Genomic DNA, 17,680 nt, shown 5'->3' with positions numbered 1-17,680 from the left:
GCAAGTAATCGTTTCGCTTGGTCTCTTCGAAGTGAAGACAAGTTTTCTTCAACGGTAAATCTGTGCCTGGTTTGCTGGGACTAGTTACAACATTACGTCATCCTTGAGAGAGTACATGGTGTGTATATGACGTAATGTTACAAGTTACAAGTTACAACATTACGTCATATACACACCATGTACTCTCTCAAGGATGACGTAATGTTGTAACTAGTCCCAGCAAACCAGGCACAGATTTACCGTTGAAGAAAACTTGTCTTCACTTTTTGGAACCAAGTAACCACAGTATACTGCTAATCAAATTACAACTACATACTCTGTATGTAGTTGTAACTAGAACAACTACATACAGTCTGTGCCTGGTTTGCTGGGACTAGTTACAAGTTACAAGTTACAACATTACGTCATATACACAGTACACCATGTACTCTGGTCCCAGTTCACAACGATGACGTAATGTTGTAACTGGTCCCAGCAAACCAGGCACAAACCTACGGTTGAAAAAAACTTGGCTTCACTTTTTGGAACCAAGTAACCACAGTATACTGCTAATCAAATTACAACTACATACTCTGTATGTAGTTGTAATGTGATTTGTAATTTGTAAATCTGTGCCTGGTCTGCTGGGACCAGACTACACAGATGACCATATCTCTTACGTCATCACTGAGAGCTAGTTATACATATACACACCATGTACTCTGGTCCCAGTTCTCAACGATGACGTAATGTTGTAACTGGTCCCAGCAAACCAGGCACAGACTTACGGTTGAAAAAAACTTGGCTTCACTTTTTGGAACCAAGTAACCACAGTATACTGCTAATCAAATTACAACTACATACTCTTGTAATGTGATTTGTAATTTGTAAATCTACTTTTTTTTTCATCACATATCAATGATTCATTTTTCTGTAAAAAAGTAGTTAGGTAGCAAATAGTTACACGTAATGATTATACATTTCAAACGTTCCTTCACAGAGATACTGAGATGTGATACTTTCCAGCGGTCGAAAGTACTTGCGCGCTCTGCTTGCGCACTAGTAGGCCATTTATGGCCTACTAGTGTGCAACAAGCAAGTATGCACTCGGCAGAGTGCAGTTCTAGTTTATATATATATATATATATATATATATATATATATATATATATATATATATATATATATATATATTTATTTAGAAATCCCAAACATGGAATATACTTGGACCATGCATTATGCCACATATAATGCCTGTCTGGACGGCCACCTGCCAGTATACAGTGGATAACTTCCCAGTCTTTCTGGGTAAGTTGGGTGACTATATAGCTATTTTTACCCTGAAATCCCAATTTTGGGCTTGTCATTATAGGCTAAGAAGAAAGGACAATTGCTGATCTACAAGGTCACAACATGCCGTAATGTGTTGTGAGCTTGTAGATCGGCTTTTCCCCAAAAATAAGTTTTGATAAATGACTTATTTTAAAATGTGTAGCGCAGTGGAATAGAGTAGACACTATGACACGTCAAGAGTCAATTAGTACTATAGGCTATACATTTGTGTTCTGGTAATATCATTGATCACTTGTTTTGCATGTCCGTGGCAAAAATAAAATATTAATGGAAATGTCCATCACATTCACAAGCTGGCAAAGTGATTTCCCCGGGTGCAGATAGCTGCTGTATTATCATGGTTATTGGTGGTGGTGGCAATATTAATAATTTTAGTCTGAATATATCAAATCCTGTTTTGAGGATCACACAAGAATAGCATCACTTTATGGACAAAATAACACCCAAAAGGGTTCATAATTTCAGTCTGCTTGAGGTGTAATGCAGCTTTAAACAAAATAGCAGACAGTGGCACTGGTACATATCTGAACTCATCTTCTCACAGTGCGTGTCAACCACATAGCCGACATTTCTCAGCTTTGTTATGCGTACACACCCATGGTACTGTGCCAAGAGAACTCACAAATCAAACGCACGTACAGTACACGCAGTCAAGTTGTCTACAGTCTACCGATGTTAACCATCTCAAACCCACACCCTAACCTCCCACGGGGAAGCACACCTAAACTGCGGTCATCCTGTTCAAGAGCGTTCATTTGGGCAAGATAGTCGAGCATATTTAAGGAGATCACGAGCAAAGAAATACTAGTTCCTCTAAGGATGACAAGTAGCCCTCCCAGTCACCTGACCGACAACAGAAAGACAAAGAGAAAAGAGAAAGACAGCAGCAGCCTGGCTGATCTTGGCTGATCTTTTTTTAGCAGCAATATTTGCTACACTTGGGTCTGAGGCACCTTACTTTGAAAATAGCTGATCTACAAGCTCAAACTACAACCTTGTAGATCAGCTATTGTTGGCTAAAGTTCTCCTTGGAAAAGGGATGCTATGGTTCAAGTGGTTTAATGTAAAAAAAAGAAAAAAAGTTCCTATCCCACAATGATTTGGTGGGCCCCTGTATAGTAACTCTGAGGACCCCCTAGGGGTCATGGGCCCCCTGTGGAAGACCCCTGGTATTGGCTACTACCATTTTTTTTATATCAGAGCCCAGCTACAAATACTTTTATGCTTCATTTATGATCTAATTTGACAATATTCTGGAGCAGGAGCAGAGCGAGGAATGTAATGAGAACTGGAATAGGCCCAGGGGTCAGTCCGGGAGGTCCCAGGTGAGGAAACACCCCCAGAAACGGGGTGGGGGTCGGGAAAATTTGAACCCCATCATTTTCTCATAGTTTGGACTCTATAGAACCAAGATCTGTAAAAAAATCAATTTTAGCACAAAAATCCTACGGGAGCTGTTTTTTTGACGCCTCGTACCACACTAACAGGCCTGCTGTCATTTCATGCCCTGATTGCCCTCATACCGTGGCCGGGCGGCCCTGTAACTTCTTGACAGTAGTTTGCTTCAACCGGGAGAATTTGAGCTTGGTGAGTGAAATATTTAGAAATGTACATTATCTGATTTGAATTTCTGCTCATGCAATATTAAAAGCTAATAAAGCACCAAAAGGTGTCGATGGCTAATCAAACCATTAACCCCTAGGGGTTAATTTATCATCTACCGTACCCTATCCGCCTTGTAGCTTTTAAAACACGTGCACACTGTGACTCGTCAAAGCAATGTTTGTTATATTCATGATGTATAGTCATTTAATACAATAATAGTCACAGTGACTAGTACTGACTGCAACAAAGTGAACAAACAACGTGCCCCTTTCTAGTTATGGCATGGGTGTGTGACTATGTGACCACTAGGTGGTACTGTGGAATAGAGAAACACTGCAAGCCAAGGTCACTTGAGAAAAAGGCATATATACTGTACGATGAAGTTGGCTACTTAAAAAGCTTTGGCTTAGAATCGGGTGTATTGTCTGGAAAATGCAAGGACAATTTTGTTGCCCAGTTTAGCCACAACTGAATTGCATTAGTGATAATGCTTTACCCAGTCCCAGAAGCTAAGACAAAGTCATGACAGGTTCACACGCCAAGAGAGAACAAGAACAGAGAGTGACCTTGATGACCTTGATTGATTTACTAGTGGCGTACAACACTTTCTTATCTGATAGCTGCTGCTTCTCCATAGCACTGTAGCTGATAGTCATTTCCATTGTCTTTCCCCCGAGGACTGGTGGACTGGAAGAACAGACTCCCAGAAGGTCTGCATGCAGTTTCCTACTTCCTCCTTTATCGTTACTGGCTAGAATGCGAGGAAATGAGGAACAGATACTGTAGGAGATTTCCTTTTTTTTCTCCTTTCAGGCAGTCAGACAGATTCAAGGTCTACTGCACTGGTTCTCAACATGGGGCCTGGTGTCTACCAGTGGTCGTGGGGTCCATTAGTTTTCATTTGTACACTGGAGAATGTTTGGGATTCAGGTAGTTTAGTTAGTGATTCTCAACCTTTTTAATTTCAAGGACCCCCAATTTGATTAGCATTAGGCCATATTACTATTGCCATTTGCTTTTGCTATGCTTAGCCGTGGGTCCTTTTCTGTATCTATCCTGTGTCCTCCTTTATTGCTGTATTGACAACTGAATTTCCCTTGTGGAATTGATAAAGGTCTATCTATTTATACAACATGCTATTTGACTCTGAAATGAGTATACCGCTTAAACCCTAGGCCTAGATACTATGGGATCCCCCAGGGGTCTGTACTAGTTCCCCAAGGGGTCTCAGGAAATGCACTTGGACCCAAGCTGTTACCTAGCAACGCAATTCCACTGACGACGTCTAGGAAGAGGAAAATGTATCCGGTTTAAACTTGTCTGTTTTCTAAACATTTGGAACTACTACCTCAGACAAATAGTATTTTCTCATCTTCAAAGCGTAAAATCATCAATTCTTTCTGTCCAAAAGCAGGAGGTGAATGTGTTTATGCTCGTATGTTACCCTTTCAAGGCATGACATGCGAATGATGTGAGAGGAATGGAAAGAAGTCGAGAGGATGTGGATGTTCAGCTAAAAAGGGAAGGAAATAAATTAGTTTGTGGTTGTCTGCCGTGTTACTAACTGAAACGATATCAGATGTTGCCTTAGTATATGCGGCTAAGCCTTGATATTGAGCAGCTGCTTATTTTCCAAGTGGATAATAGACTAGTATTACAAATTATTATTGCATTATAATTAAACTGATCTGTAGACCTTAACAGGGTGGCAGTGACTCAGGAGTTAGAGTGGCTTGCTTGAAGATTCCTTGTTCGATCTCCGGCTCCCACTGAGTTAATGTTGATGTGTGAGCAAGACACTGCATGGTTTCCTCTGCCGTCGGTGTGTGAATGGGTGAATGTAATGCACAGTTGGACACTGTAAAGCACTTTGGATAAAAGGCGTTATATAAATGCACCATTTACCTTAACACGCACTGTGAGCTTGTAGATGGGCTATTTTTGCGGCACAATACCGATGTACAACCGACTATAAATTAAGCATATTAGCTTATAGACTTTTGGGGAATTTTTACCAAAATATCCTCGAGGGGGCGTTAACATATGTGTCACTGCCATAGGCCATACTTCTGGGATTGTCTGGTTTGTTTACATTGAGCGACTATTAACCTGTGTGATAGTATACGTTCTTTTTTTAAACTGACTCACAATGGTGCAGACTTGCTCAGTAAGTGCAACAGCAGGTCACGTCGAGGGAATGAGCTTTCCAGCATGTAGTGGAGCAGATTACTGAAACGATCGTTCACTTGATAGTGAACCAAATTTGGTACACAAGTGCTTCAGAACCTACTCTCTCAGAAAAGTACATTGTTTTTAAACGGTGTTTGAACTATAGTTTGATTGAATAATCCTATTGTGATGGCACATACAACAAAATGTATGTTTCTGAGTATGAGAAATCCAATTCTGCATTTAGAAAATCAAAATTATTGAATATTATGATGATACAATGGGAATTAAACGAAAAGGTGGGGCAGATTAAGTCAATATTCCATAATAATCCTTCACTTGGTGGTACAAGCACCCAATTTGGCACCTCTTGGTGACATGCACATTTTTACAAACTATAATCACATCATCAAACTGATGAAGGCTGGATAGCCGAAACATCTCGGTATGATTTAGGAAATACAAATTGAAATTCACTCTAGTCACTGACTGCATTCCATTACCTTTATTTTTCATGCCCACCCCAAACCAAAGACGGCAGGTTGAAAGTGATCTTTTTATCTGGCTAATGTTGGAAAAAAAAAACGTTACTCCTAAAGCAAGTGCCCCCCTTCTCCGCCTTCCTCTCACCCCTGTCAGTGCCAGCCGCCCCTCCATCTCTCTCTCTATCCTCTCATCTCCACATTTCTTCATTGTGGCGTCTCGCTCTGTCACCCCTCCGTGGTCACGCCTCCCCCTCCCCCCGCTGCTCGCTCCACAGAGTGTCCGTCTCGCTCGCTCTCGGTTTAATAAGCGGTTTGTCACGCTCTCTGTGTCTGTGTCCTTCAAAAAGGAGTCAAGTCTCTCTGATCAGGTTTCATAGAGATCTAAATGCACTCGAGCTCGATTCAGTGATCTGTGTTTATCTGCTATCAGGTGTTCACGGATTAAGCTTGTTTATTGTGGATCCTTCCCATGCAACCACAATTGTGGTAAAATTGATCTGGAATCTGGATATCAGGTTGACAGAGCAGAATTTCTTTACATTCAGTAACATTACTTGAAGAAAGTTAGTTTTAAACTTCTACCAAATGAATGCACACAAAAGACAATATATTTGGTTAAGTTTCACTACTTACGACAAGCAGAATTTGTTAGTTCTTCCTTGGTGAGGTCAAGGTTGTGAATGCATGCCCCACCCAGTTTTGCAATACCCGTTGTACCGTCCTGGGTAAGAGTACTCGCTGTACCCGTTATTAGTTTACTACTACTATTGATTGAGTACCCATTGTGGTAACCGGTACCACAGTTATTTGTATTTGACCATAGACCCCTATTTGAGCATTTTGTGCCAACTACCACCATAAGAGAAGATTTGTCAAGATATTTTAAATTTTTTCAAAAATGGCAGTTCTACAAGCCTGTAGATTCTGATGAACAGAAAACCCTGATGAGCAGATTGGTTTTCTTTACCATCGATGTGTGAATTTAATGTACATTGTAAAGCAGTTATTAAATATGCTAAGTTAAATTAACACCTCCTTTTGATGGGAACTTACATTTACCTCCCCTTGTGGTCTCCTGATGTTTTTTTCTGGCCAATTTCTAAAGAGACAAGTCCCACTTTTGTTCTAAATATGGCTAGTACCAGATCATGGTTGCTCCCTCTAGTGTTGTGGCTGTTGTGTCACTCACTTTGGAGAAGTTCTTATACAGTATGAGGGTATTGAGGGCACTCTGTCACTTTGACTAACGGTATCTTAAATACCAATCCCATTGCTTAACCCCAAAATCTTGTTCTTTGACTTTCTTGATGCCATTTCTTTCACCCGTCTGTTGTCAAGAATACAGTCTCTTCTTTGCTTGAGATTATTATATATCGTCAACTCTGACCTTGAAATCATGTGTTTGGTCCGACGTAAACAGTTTGATGTCTGACACCCTACCCTTACCCTAACCTCACAGGGAACTTAGCCACGGGTACTTTTTAACCGGCAGCGCAGGTCAGGAGCCACTGGTGAGTCTTAACCAGCCATGCATGTGTCAGACTGTTGCATGTTGGAATGTTAGTACGCCGGACTAACGTATGCACACCTGCATCACTAAGGTGATACCGTGATCATTGATGATGGTGCTATGAAACAAGATGTACAGAGTCATCAAAGCTGACACTTGGAAGCAACCTGTAGTCGCTTAAAATCTGCGGAATACTTCCAAGCTAGTCTCGGATCCCTCCAGTCAACGATTAGACAATCAGCTAAATATGGTGAGATAGATTTGAAAGCCTCTTATCAAATTCAATGGAAGGCTTTCTCAAAAATACAAATAAGTTGAATATGCACCATTTTATACAATTTACTGCATGTAGTTGCGTTCCCTGCCATGTCTCTCTCAGCTAAGGAGTCCTTGGCCTTTTTGACAAACCCTACTGTAGCTTTCAATTGTGGAGGATTTGACCTCATATGAGTGAAGTGGCTTTGACAAGTATAAGTGTAAAGGAAAGAGATGGGTTGAGTCATGGTCTTACCCTTCAACGTATTTGTGATTGTTATTATTTTGAAAAAGCATTGTCAAATAGTAGGCTACAAATAGTCGATCTACAAGCTCACAACATGTCGATGTAGATCAGCTAGTTGAACTATTTTAAAAATGTAAAAGTTTTTCAAAATAGTAAAATAGGGCTAATGCGTTTAGGCATAAGGGGTAAGGCAAGATGCGGCCATGGTGTCCTATCTGGAGATGGAACTGTGATTGCACTCATTTCTCAGCCGGCTGTGTGAGTGGTACTGTAGTAGAAAGACCACATCTCACAGTGTCTTGTATGTCATATCAACCCTAATGGCTTTACAGCTGCAATGACCATATTCCATTTCTTCCATCATAAATGAATACCATCTCGGTGCACAATTTTAGGGATGTGATGTGAAAAGGGACAATCACCGGCATGAGTCCGTGTGTGTATGGTGGATTTGAGTCATCATGAGTCCGTGTGTGTATGGTGGATTTGCCATCTCCTCTCCATGCATCGTGACGAGAGGTGACCCTGAAACACCTGGCATCATTTATACTGTGTCATACGACTGCAGCGCGGGCAGAAAATATCTGATCTATAAGCTTAGCTGTGGATGCGACACATTGTGATGTTATAGATCAGCAATTGTTATCCTTTTTTATTGCCGTTTACCCATTTTTCCGTCCCAATTTAGTTGTTTGCCACTGAGTTGAGTGGTATCATGACAAACACCTGTGCCTCATTGGGGATGCAAAGAATGGGAAATGTCCACCAGAGGCTGCCATTCAGAGAGCATGGAGATAATTCACCACAATGGGGGTCCTTGAAATTAAAAAAGTTTGAGGACCACTACACACTAAATGAAACAGAGCCTTAATTAGTATTATTGGTAACACCGCTTTTTTCGGTGCACGACAGCTGACCTTTGTATACCCAACCCCAGCAGACATCCACACTAGTGCCAATGTCGCACAATATCAGTTCCTGCTGCCAGGTGGAAAATTACATCACCCAATCAATCGCCAATAGAAAGACTCGCGTAGCAAGTAGTGGCCAATCAAATGATCACAATGTGCCGTACCCCTCTAAGCAACGGCCAAACAATTACTCTCAAAGGCTCTCATTGTCATGTTGATCCTGATAAAATGTAATTATTCTGTGTTTCCACCCACACATACTAATGCCACTGAACGGGCTTATGAATACAAACTAACAAATGCACAAGAAAATAAATGAGGAAATGGCCAGAAAATAAGCATTCTTTTAACGCCCCCCCCCCTATGACCCTTCATTTTGTAATTAATTCAAATATGATTTATTTTTGAAAGCAGATAATCCCTTTTCAGCATTTTCCCCCTTTTCTCTCTTCTCATTCGCTTTAGTGGATTTGATCTCAAGACTCGCACTCATTTGAATAAACATTTTGCTCCACATTAGTGTGGGTAATGAAGTGGATCTCGGAGGGGGAAAAAAAAACTGCTTTTGTTATGAGAGAGCAGAGGCTCCGTGTGTCTGCTGTGGCATGAAGGATCAGAAGGAGGGACACACCGGCCACCGCAGCACGCTAAAGGCTGATTGGACACAAGATAGAGCCACTACATTTATTTGACAGCTTTACTTTGCAGATTTAGATGATTAATAATTAATCAAATTGTAATTCAATGTTAATTATCTTTTAAATAGCAGATCTACATGTGATTGTGATGCAACACTTGCAAGCTTGTAGATCCACTTTTTATATAATGCTAAAGGGCAAATGGGGTTAATGATCAATAGTCCAATATAACATCAATTCAAAATTGCTATTCTGCATAATGTGTACTTTTTGCTATATGCTAATACTTTTGTATTAAGTAATATTTTGAACGTGGGACATTTACTTGTAAATACTAAATAGATATTGTTATACTGGTATTGCTACAGAGTACTCAATTCCTCCACCACTGGGGCCGTGTGTTATGAGAGAGGTTTTGAATGCATGTACAGTACATGACACATGAGTGATTAAAGTTGTGTGCGTGACTGCATGTGCCTGACTCATTGTGTCCATACTGTAGATTCTAATCAGTGTGCAGGCTTGTAATGTGGAGACCATGTCATTGTACGCCATCTCTGTTCATATCTGTAGTGTTGTTGATCCAGTGGACGTTGTGTGTGACGCGTGTGTCTATTAGGCCTGTTAAGCTATGTGTTTACGTGATGGCCGTCATGGCCAACTGGCCGCTAGAAGATGGCTGCCACCGATCACACAGCCTGTCTCTGTTTGCCCTCGTTAAGCAGTCTCTGACTATTAATTAAGTAAACAGATAATGGGGTCAATGGCATGTAGAGTGAACATTATTATACATTGGATTGGAAAATGTTTCAGTGCTGACGTGCACGTTGAACAGTGGTGTGCCATATTATATGGGTGAATTGCTCTCATCATGACATATCACGATATTATAATGACAAAATCCCAGATATCTAGTCTCGTGTATCAATATTATCAATTTGATTGATTGAAATATTTGAAACAGTTTGCAGAATTACAGTACATTTCAAGCACAAACTCAAAGACTGTTAACTGTGAGTGGACGACCCAATTAAGCATTACACTTGTTTACAAGAGGGTCCACCATGTTCAATTCATCAAAACATTTAGAGACGTACAAATAGACACTTCTATATAGTTAAAGAACAGAACAGGAATTCATCATAAAAATGGATAATGGCGTATGTGTGTGTGTGTGTGTAAGACGTTTATACGAGTATACTGTAGAGAAATAGTTTACATAATGTTTTGGTTTTATTATGCCGCCCCCTGTGACGTCATGTGGCTCAATACATCTTCATCATACAGTACTTGGCGACCACAATTTTCTAGTTTTATTTTATTGTTAAGTTCAGTTGGCAATGAACTTACAGCTCCTTCCCAAAATATATCGCAAAATATATTTCCAAGAGAAAATAATGAACTTGTCTCTGCATAGTAGATTTCATAGGTTATAGGTAGTTTCATGGGCTATTTCAATTCAATCTGTTTATAAAATAAGGTCAGAAGTGTGGGGGGAAGTTTGTCATTTGCTGACACTTAATGTTCTTGTCTATGATACTATAAATGCAACGTTTTGAACTTAAAATTCATAAAGGCAGACTGTTCCATAATGGGATTCATACTCTCTATTTCACTATCTTAATCGACTGTCCATTGCTTCTATCTTGCTCTTTATTTCGGAACCCTTTGCAAAGCATGCATTATCAGAGTTCTAAATGCCTACACACACACACACACACACACACACACACACACACACACACTCACACTCACACTCGTATACATTCAGGAATGCAGGATTGCTTGCTTTCTACAGAAATGTCACAGTGAGTCGTAACCTTTAGCGAAGCACGTTATCTGCCCTGATGTGGTGGCTGGTTCTGGGACCGGCCGAGATGGGGACCGGGCCACGCGATTGGATTTGAAAGGTCCTCATCCAAGTCGTAGCTCCAGGCTATCTGAACACCAGCACTACGTTCTGTACAGTACAGCATGTCACCGCTCAGTCACTGGGAAGTGGTAATGTCTGCTCGTTCCTTCATTTTCAGCACGTGCCACCAGCATCGTGCAACAAAGTATGAATTAGGCAGTGATTCTCAACCCTTTTCATTTCAAGGACCCCCAGTTTGACCCACGGACCCACCTATGTGTCTATGGGTCCCCGATCTACACTGTTTTATTTAACTCTGAGAGTGTACAAATACTTAATTAAATAATTTAGTTCCAATTCAAAACTTCCATTTGTACACTCTCAGAGTTACAGACTCAAAAGAGTGCATTTGGACCCCTTGTGGTCCCCGGACCCATCACCCGACGTTGAGAAACAGTGAATTAGGATTTAGGGTGCACCTAGTATCTATACCAGTAAGATGCCTGAGGGCGAGAAGCCACCTGGCCCTAAAGGGCGTGGTAGGGCGAGAAGCGTGCACGAATCCGCCTGGGTGATAGCAGACTGCTGGGCGAGTGCTGGCGCTTTGGCATGGGGGTCAGATCAACATATCCGCCTGGGTGACAGCAGACTGCTGGGCGAGTGCTGGCACATTAGAATGGGGGTCAGATCAACATATCTGCCTGGGTGACAGCAGACTGCTGGGCGAGAGCTGGCACTTTGGCATGGGGGGGGGGGGGGGTAAGATCTTAATTTTCGGGCCTGTTGAGAATTCTAGTTTTCGCCGGCTGCCATAATCTGGGGCAGGCCTGTCTAGATTTTAAATGGACAGGTATCAGTCAAAAGGGAGACATCGAAGAGGAAGGATGGATAGGGAAGGATGAACATATGGAATGTCAGAACAAGTCAGCTCCAAGGGGAATCACCTCCTTGGCCCGGGGAGATATCGGGCTTATGAGCTTCAGGCAGGTCTATGCAGTTACCCCACATCCCCTTCTCACCTCAACTCACAGTGAAACCCAAACCGGCACAAATGTAACACCTGTGTGTGAAGCCAAGTTTCTAACCTACATCCAAAGGGAGCCTAAAATGCCAACATTTTGCTGCATGTACGTGTATAAGTGAGAGACAAATTACTTTCAAAAACCCTTTAATCTTGAAGGTGAATTCCCCCTTGGCCAGGGGAGATATTAGGCTTATGAGCTGGCAGGGCTATTCCTTTGCATTCACTTCCCTTTGACCTCAGGCTGGGCTACACCGTTACACTTAATAATTTGTAATTACACAGCTGTTATGTGACATGTGTGAGTGACAGGGGAATAGCATAGCAGAGTGATGTTGGAGAGGTGGACTAACTAGACACTGTCTGTCATATAAGCTGACAATGGCATCTTTACGTATAGGCTACTTGACATCAGATAAGAGCCTTTCGGAGCTAGCTCATATTAGCAGATTTTCTCACCAATGTCTGTTGACCGTTTAAAGAAGAAACCCTGTAATACTTCCAAACAGGTTTCAAATCTTTAAAGTGCTTATGGGTTGCTGATGCTTTAGCTTTGATGGGTTCCTAGATGCTATTTACTCATGCAGCACTATCAATGTTATTTAAAATGTTAATGTTAATGATATGTTGGACATTATTATATTATTAACTACCATGCGTTATTAACTACCATGCATGCAGTAACTCTAACCCTAGTAAATTGTAACAGTTACATTCATTCGGTTTGTCTCCCTCAAGTTAATATCTGTTTTGGACACCAGGGGGCAGTAGTGAATTGTGAAAACCAGAAGGCAAGGACACTGACAACTAGAAAGGTGAACGTTTTCATTCAGTCTAGGGTGAGGTCAATGGTCTGTTTCTGTATTCTCATGTTTTCCAAGTTATTTCATGTACCAGTGAATGTTGTGCCTTTAAGGTCAAACTGGAATATTCTCAACACAATGAAACATAATGGATCTAAATACTACATTATAATATAATCTGCATAACAGATAAAACAAGTAGCCTATAAGATAAAAATCCACATTTCATGCCAGAAGTGACCGCAGTGACCTCATTGACCCATAAAAGATCCACTCAAGTGAAACTATTTGCCCTATGTGGATGTTGTGAGGTTGTTGTAGTAGACGGTGCTTCTCCTTTAATTATGCTACAGGTAAAGAGCCTGACAGAACATCACGTTAGCAGGTCTGTTTGTTGCTACTGTTTGCTTTTCATGGTCTATAAACACAGTGTGCCACTTCCACCGCTCCAGTGGAGCAGCGAGGCTACGGTGGGTGACATTCTCTGGGCAGGTTGTTGTTCGAAAGGGGGTTGCTAAACCAGTGGTTCCCAAAGTGGGGTCTGGGTCCCTTGAGCAAGGTTCCAGGTGGTCCCAAGGAAATGGAATCAAAATCCAGTTGAATCCTACTTTGGCTATTCAAAAATGGGCAGGTTGTAAAGCTTAAAATAAAAAAAATAAAAAAAGAGTACAGTATCTGGAATAATTAAGACATGTACACAATTCTTCTCTTATCGGGGTCCCTGCCCTGGCACAAAATCCTTTTTAGATGGTCCATGGCCAAAAATATGTATCAATTTGGGGGTCCTTGACATGAAAATGTGTTGTGAAGCCACTGTGCTAAATACTGGCTCCCAGGTTACTCACTCAGTCATCATCCAAATCCTTGCATTTCTGCACCTGTTTCCTAGACAACCGCCATTTAAAGGAGCAGCTCTAGCTATTGACCGCTTGCCCTTGACCAGAACTGCACTGCCAATTGAAGCAGTTTCATTCGACCTGTTCAGGCTTTTTTTGTTTTGTACTTTTTTTTTTTAGGAAACTAATTAAAACAAATCTTGAACTCTCGCATCCGGTAGAAAACATAGCCAACACAGCCGGTACATGGTACATTGTGTGCTTGTAAATTGGCTATTTTTGGGGAAAAGAGCACACCTTGTACAGAGGCAACTCATGTACAGTTTACTAAATATAGAGCTTTAAGTGGTTGATGCTGTGATGCTGTAATATTATAGATAATACTTGACTGTAATCTTGCCTACAGATGCTGCCAATCTGTGTAGCCTCGTAGATTGTGTGCAACAGGGTTAAAATAATTAGAAAAGAGGTATTCTGGCAAGCATGCCAGATTAAACGGGGTTAAAATAATTAGAAAAAAACGCAAAAGTACCAAAAACGAACCAATATTTCAAGATTGTGCTATTTTCACTGTTTCTGAAACATTTTGAAAGTGAAAGTGGTTAATTCTGTCTGTTGGTTTTTATAAATATTGAACCAAAGTCACAAGAGCTTGTGACCAAACTAGACGCTCGACCCACCTGCGCCGTGTCTTCGTGTCTTAACGGCACATATTCGTGGCGCAGCGATCCGAGTGAGAGACGCACACATTGCTCACTTACCGTGTGTTTTCCATGCTGTGTTCATATTGTTCCGTAGAGTGGTGCAACAGAGTAGAAATATAAGTAGCACTGAGAGGAGAAGCCAAGTGCGTGCGTTGTTTTGGTCCATCGCATCACGCAGAGGTAACGTGAGTGACCTCAGAGCACAGGTGTAAACGGCACTTCCACATACTCTGCATACGTCACCGTCTGTGACTTGGCCACCCGATTGTGAACACAGGCAGAATTCTCTCAAATATAGAATTATAGATACTACACCGGATCCATTGGAACATGGGTTGTTTTTTCTATTCCCCCCCCCCCCCCCCCCCAAGTAACGGTTTTGGACATACTTTGTGTATTCAAGGCTTCCACCCGACCACGACACAGATATTCCACTGAACATACAACATTCCACAATCATAGCCATTGTCATAGCCCATATTTGAACTTGGAATGAATATGCTCATACTGGCCTGGGCCGTGGCTCAGCGGTCCAGGCACCTTGGCTGGTAATCCAGTCTGGCAGTGTGCCGCGGGTTCGACTCCCGATCTCGACGGCCTTTACTGCATGTCTTCCCCCCCATCTATCTCCCCATTTCCTGTCAGCCTACTGTCTGTCCCTCCATAAAAAACATAAAATAAAGGCGAAAGCCACAAAAAAACAGAATATGTTCATACTAGCAGTCAAAGAGGCATGGCAGTAGTATATCACATTAGGGCCCTAATATTTATTACACAAACGCAACATATATTTAAACCATGGTGTTTTCAACGGCCCCTATATGTCTAGGCCAGGGACCTTGGTGTCCCCTATTAGCTCCAGTGTCAGAGACTCGCATAAAGCTGGTGAGGTTGTGACTGTGACTGCAGTTGAGTAATTGGCTAAGTAATTTATAGGCTGTCACCCTGCAGTACATCCAGAAGGCAACCGAATTAAAGTTAAATCCTGTAAGACAGTGGTTAATTCCCACTTGAACATATTGATGGCGAATGCGTGGCACAACCATCTGATCACCCGAGTGGGCAACGTGCATGTTTGTTAAAATATTTTAAGTTGCATTATTTTGTTTGTTTTTTGGAAAGCGATTTTATTAATAAAGCTCAAGCAATCGATTGGTTTCCGGCTTGGATTTGTTTACATTCATTTTACATTTAAAGTTATTATTTATTAATGCCATTATCAATACAATCTAAAATTTCTTGTCAATTATTTTATTTGGGGACCAACTTGCAATCTCATATTAGTATCGCAAGGCGAGGGAATCACTGCTCTAAGATGAATGAAGTGCAGCACTGGTTCTCAATGTGGGGTCCGGGGACCCGCAGGAGGTCCTTGAGGGGCTTCCAGGACCTTTTGATGAAATGCGGTCCATGGCTTAACGCATATCAAATTTGGGGTGATATGTTTGAGTAGAGGATTCTTAACCCCCCCCCCCCCCCCCCCACCTCCTCCTACTGCTCTCTCCCACAGTTCATGCCACCTTCTCTCCTCCTGTTATCAGGCCTGCAGACTGATGTCTCAATCTCACAGCCCCATCTTTTATTCCCTCTTGTGATTATGGTGAAATGGTTCCCTAACAAGTGAACTCAGTCAAGGGGAACTAATGGGATCCCTCACCTCGGCGTTGTGACATAACACTCGTCTGGAGCAAGCAACCAGACATTTTAGCAACAACAATAAAGCACGATGAGACGGGGATACAGAAAAGGGGTGGTTGTATAATATATATACCGGTATGTATGTATATATATATATATAACAAAATACATGCATACATGGATGTATCCTCAGTGCTGTATCCCAAGGTCATCGGGGTTTCGGGTCTCCCAACATCATACCCCTCACTCAGGTGACCCAGCCGGGGTGATCAAGTCCCGACTTACGTCCCAGTAGCTACCCTCGATCAGTCCCATTAGGGAAAAACCAGGGCCACACAATCCGTTCCTCCTGAACTACTCTGCCGGGACTGGGAGGTACCATTCTGGTGCGTGGAAGGACTAGGCTCTGTGGGTTGACTCCTGTCCGGGCCCCTCCTACGTCTCACCAGGTCCACTCCTGCTCTCACCAGGTCAGGCCCTGTGCGTTGCACCAGACACTTTATTCAGGAAGGGTGGATTCTCGAGCCGCAACGGTTCCGCAGGCTCCACCTTGCCCTTGGTGGTGCCGCAGGCTCCGCTTGAGGCTTGAATGGCCCTCCTAAAGGCCTCACCGTGGGTTTGTTGGGCTTCTTCCTCACGGAAGACACAGGATGGGGTGCCAACCCATACTGCTCCCGGGTGCCGTCTACTTTCCGGCTGCCACCCGTCTCTCAGGTGGTCATTTATATATAGTCTAGCAATCCCACCGCCTCGCCAGCATCCTCCTGTGGGCTCTGTTTCTCCGTTTCTATATATTCCACTTTGGGGTCTTAATTAATTCCCTGTAATTCTATTTGGCATATTATCAGTCACTTGATTATAACATTCTCATGCTTACAGGGAATGAAAAGAGCCCTGACGTGGCTTAACTATGTTACACGGATATCTATGCTCCAATTTATGCTTTATAAAATTAAAAAATATTTAACTCAACCCAAAAGTTCGATCTTAAATATGTCGGTGTGTTCGCTTTAGGTGATGGAAAACATTTGTGATTATTGTTTTGACCCAAGGTCAGATAGCTAGGGCTAAGCTGTGTGTGTGTGTGTGTGTGTGTGTGTGTGTGTGTGTGTGTGTGTGTGTGTGTGTGTGTGTGTGTGTGTGTGTGTGTGTGTGTGTGTGTGTGTGTGTGTGTGTGTGTGTGTGTGTGTGTGTGTGTGTGTGTGTGTGTGTGTGTGTGTGTGTGTGTGTGTGTGTGTGTGTGTGTGTGTGTGTGTGTGTGTGTGTGTGTGTGTGTGTGTGTGTGTGAGTGAGATAACATCGTAGGTGAAGACCTATATAGTCCTTATGCAGAGGGGTTGGTCATGCGGTGCAGGAAAGAATCAAACCAGATGGCAACATCAATACCCAAATCCACCCTTTGCACTACGTATATTTGTTTCCGAACTATGCATTCTAGATTTGTACACATGCACAGCTTACAGGGGAAATTGGTCTTGAGCTGAAACGTTTGGGAACCACTGGTCTAGAATCTGTGAATCTGAGCCCTTCTGGGGCTAATCTAAGTAACTGCTGGACCGATCACTGCCACATTTCTTGTGCATGCAGTCAGTAGGCCAAGGAAGGCTTTTCACATATTTGTTTAATACATATCTATATATATTTATAAAGATGAGGAGCGTAGAGAGAGAGAAG

The sequence above is a fragment of the Protomyctophum bolini genome (genome assembly GCF_963924005.1).
Source record: "Protomyctophum bolini genome assembly, chromosome: 2".
Lineage (NCBI taxonomy): Eukaryota > Metazoa > Chordata > Actinopteri > Myctophiformes > Myctophidae > Protomyctophum > Protomyctophum bolini.
This window is presented reverse-complemented; position numbering follows the sequence as displayed.